Raw genomic sequence first — 4,791 nt, forward strand, 5'->3', positions numbered from 1 at the left:
TTATATTTGAAAGCCAATTTTCTTGGACATAAAATTCTTGGCTCATATTTTCTTTCTTTGACTATCTTAAATATGTTACTTCATTTTTTTTTACACAAGCGTTAGTGTCAAAAAGTCCAATGATAATCTAGTTTCATTTCCCTTGTAAGTTACTTGCTATTTTTGCCTAGATACTGAAAAAACTTTTTTTTTTTTTGTCTGAAATGTTCAATAATTCTACTAGAATGTGTCTTGGTGTTGGTCGTTCCTCTTAAGTATACAATGTACTCTTGCAAAGTGTTATTTAAAATATTATTTTATTTCAGCAAAATATCCTTGAATTATAGCCTTCATTATTTTTCTCTTCCTTTCCTTCCCTTCATCAGAGACACCTATTATCAATATTTTGGATCTTCTTTTCCAATCTTCAATATTTGTCATTTTCTCTCAACCTTTTTATTGTCTCTTTCCTCCTCTTGATTTTGTTGGTTCCTCCTTTTCATGTGTTATTTCACCTTAGACATTTGTTGTGTTTATTCATTCTTATTTTCCTTCTAGTTTAGTCATTTCTAAAATGTTTTTCCTATGTTTTTAATTCTTTAGTGAATCTGTCATCTCATTTCTTAGGTTTTCTAATTATTATTAATGTTATTCTTTCATGCCAGTATCACTTTCTTAATCCTTTTAGTTTGTTTTGAAAGAACCCGTTACAGTTTTATCTGTTTTTTGAACATGGCTCTCTGGCATGCTTTCTTTGTCTGTGGGATGTTATTCTACTTTTTAATCTCTTTTTTTTTCCTATAATAACTTTGCATGGAATTTGGCCTCAGTACTTTTCTGTTGCTTATTTTCATGTGAATTTAGTTTTTCTGAACTTTTAGAAGGAAGCTTGGTTCAGAGGGCTCTTCTAGCTGCACGAAACAACCTCTTCTATTGTTTTTGTATAGTATATTAAAATATGGTGGCTCATTTTTTAAACACTCCCGGGCTCTATTGCCTCTACATTTCTCCTCCCTACAGTTTCTCCTTGGTGTGGAGACCTAGCCTAAAAGGAGTCCTAGTGGGTCTGTTTTGAGGTTACTTGAGATACCCTGCTTCACCCACTTTAGGCTTACAGTGAGCCTCTTCCACTCCTCCATTACCATGGTGGCAAAAGCCTTCCCACTTTTATCTACTTTCTCAAATCAACTGACTTAGCCTCCCTGTGAATGACTTGGGCTATGCATTCTCCCACTCACAGGTGCCTCTGCTCTCTGGCACAGATGTAGGTAATATACAATCTGTGGCTATGATGGTTTATTACCACTCACTTATATTTGGTTTTTGGAGATATCTTGCCACCTAGTTTTTCTGTAAATTATTTCCATGAATTTTGCTTTTCTATCTACATACCCTATTTTTATGTGGGGATTCATGAAGATTCAAAAGCTATGCAGCCACCACCAAAGCTGTCATTCCTGATATCCCCATTCTTGAGATTTTATTCTTATACTCACTTGATAAGCTCAAACACATCTTCTATTAGTGTTTGTGAGTGTTTATTTCTGGAAGATACATAAATGATTTATTTTCTGAGCTCTTTCTTACCTTGGAATTTCTTTCTTATGTGACAATTTGCTGAGTACAGAATGCTTGAAACTCAACCATTTCCTTTTAAGTCCTGTATTCAGTGTTGCACCGTCCCCTAGTTTTGTTTTGTTTGGCCATGCCATGTGGCATGCGGGATCTTAGTTCCCTGACCAGGAATGGAACCCGTGTCCCCTGCATTGGGAGCATGGAGTCTTAACCACTGGGCAGCCAGGGAAATCCCGTGCCCTCTAGCGTTTAGTATTGCAAAACAGAAATTCAATACCAGGCTTCTTTCTTCATTCCTTTTATTTTAAAGCAATTTTTGTGTTGTTGTTGTTGTTTATTTGATGGTGAGATGTTTGCGTAATTTAAAAATCATACTAGAATATATCTAAATCAGCTTTGTCAAAACTGCAGTAGTACATATAACCCTGGTTGTATGGAAAGACTTTTCAATATATATGAGGGATGAATAGCTTTTTTTTTTTCTTTTTTTTAAACTTTGGGTTTATTTATTTATTTATTTATGGCTGTGTTGGGTCTTCGTTTCTGTGCGAGGGCTTTCTCTAGTTGCGGCAAATGGGGGCCACTCTTCATCGTGGTGCGCAGGCCTCTCATTATCGCGGCCTCTCTTGTTGCGGAGCACAGGCTCCAGACGCGTAGGCTCAGTAATTGTGGCTCATGGGCCTAGTTGCTCCACGGCATGTGGGATCTTCCCAGACCAGGGCTCGAACCCATGTCCCCTGCATTGGCAGGCGGATTCTCAACCACTGCGCCACGAGGGAAGCCCCGAGGGATGAATAGCTTTAACAGAACCAATTTCCAGATGCTCAGCTTATACATGTAAATTTTCCTAAAACTGATCTACCTAGGAAAAGACATACTGTCAAGACATCATGAGGTTCTTCTTTCTTTTCATAATTGCCTTTCTCCCACTTTAGGAAAGAAACAGATCTCTCACTCATCCAAATCTTAATAAGGTGTTGTGGCAGTTTTTTAAAATGGCTACAAGTTCATCAACACTCCTTTCATAGAGAGGTGGAGTCTTTATCTCCTCCTCTTAGATCTGGGCTAGATTTTGACTCTATTTGACCAATAGAGTACAACAGAAGGGATGACTTCCAGGGCTAGGTCATAAAAGACAATGCAGCTTCTGTTTTGTTTGCTGGAATACTTGCCCTGGCCCTTAGTCCTATAAGAAGTCTCACTGCTCTGGCCATGATGTTGTAGCCCAAGCCACACGGAGAGGCTACATGTAAGCCCTCTGATGGACGGTTTCAACGGAGCTCAGCCTTTAGTCATCCAGCCCAGCACTGAACATAGAAGTCAAGGAACTTCCAGAGAATTCCAGTCCCAAGCTTTAGAGTCATCCAAACCTTTGATTCTTCTCATCTGAATACCCAGACATCATGGAGGAGAAATAAGACCTTACTACACACTGATCAAATTCCTTACCCACAGAATCTGTAAACACAACAAAGTGGTTGTTTTATGTCTCTGAGTTTGAGGGAAGTTATGCAGCAATGGTAACTGAAACAGGCTCATTGGCCTAGGGTTTAAAAACCTCCAGGGTGACAAAGGGACAGTTTGAGATACTGGTGTAGATGTTGATAAAGGAAAGCACTCGAATGACTGGGTAGCACATAGTGTTGCATGTCATATGGTTTCTGATTCTTTGCCTTCAACAAAATTATGAGAAGATATTATGGATTTATCAGATCCTAGATAATTCAAATAAGTTTTGATGGTTGGTAGCTATGTGACTTTCAGTGTATAAGACAGCAGGGATTGAAAACATATATGACATTCCTATAACAAAAATTCTTCTCTTCCTATTTATGCAAACAAGAGTTCTCCTCGTTTTCATCTATACAAATAAAGATGGAATGGATGCTGAATCATTTATCATTCTAACAATAAGTAACAGTCATCCATGATCATATGAACTGATTGACAAAAAGATAAATAGCCTTAACCATCTCTTTAAGAACTGCATTCCCATAAAATCATACTTCATATGTGATACTTCATATATGATACTGTTAAAATGTGTGATACATTTATATTATTTTGACCAGTTGGAAACCAACAATTTAATGACAGCTCAAACTAGAAAAAAATTTGTGTAACTTTCAGAACCTGTGGTTATAGAAAATGTTTTAATGTTTACATTTAAATATATATTCATATTTCTGGTGTTGAAAATATGAAGTTTGATTTAAAAAATCCATGCATAAATTATGTTATATTAATATAAACCCTATAGAGAAAGGAAAAGTGAACTGAAAATGGGAGGAAATACTTTAAACTTTTACCTGTTAAAGATGAGCATGTTCAACAATTTTTTTAAAGCAGATAATGGTCATTATAGAAATAATTAAGCCATTTAGAGTACATTGGACACAATTTAAATAATGATGGCATATTCTTGTTTTGAAATAATATCAATGTTCATAGTGCAGTATAAAGTAGATCCTTTGCAACTGTTTAAATTTATGATATCAAGCTAAAAATGTATGAAGCATCTAAATTTCTTTACTACCTTTATCTCATTGAGCCTTTTAAATCTCTTCCTACAGCCTAAGCAGCTCTCTTTTCATCTTAGTCTATTGTCTCATCATCTTTTCTTTCCTCTTTTGTTTGATAGAGGACACATTTTTGAGAATTTTATTGAGAACACAAAACAGATGCTTTCAAAAATGTATTTTGGATCCCTTTAGTTAACTGTTTTTATCTTACACAAATTTCTGTCTTTTTATCTTTAATGAACCATTTACCATTTCTTATATTACATAATATTTTCACAAGGTATTTGTTGACTTTTTTCCTTTGTTGATTCACGTGCCTCTGATTGTCCACTTCCTTCTCAGAAGTGTGATTGCATTGCCTGTGAATGTAGGCAGTAGAAGTAGTTGGGAATTCCCAATGTATTTCTTCCCAACCTTGCTATATCTTTAAGAATTCTATATGTGATTAGGTTAACGCAAATTCTTCCTACAGAATAGAAGACCTTGACCAGTATTCCTGCTGACATTATTGGAATATTGCATTGCTTTCGATGATTCTAATGAATGTTCCTTTAATAAAGCAAGTTGGGAATTATTAACCAGTCACCCTGATAATCTTCAAGTTAGGGATGAGAAGCTTTCAGATGTTTATACCGATGTGCCCATCCTTGTTTGCATAGAGTCATAAGGGGAATGGAGTGTGTTGAGAATGTGTCATGTTGGCCACACTTTATGA

The sequence above is a fragment of the Eubalaena glacialis genome, chromosome 17 (assembly GCF_028564815.1).
Source record: "Eubalaena glacialis isolate mEubGla1 chromosome 17, mEubGla1.1.hap2.+ XY, whole genome shotgun sequence".
Taxonomy (NCBI): domain Eukaryota; kingdom Metazoa; phylum Chordata; class Mammalia; order Artiodactyla; family Balaenidae; genus Eubalaena; species Eubalaena glacialis.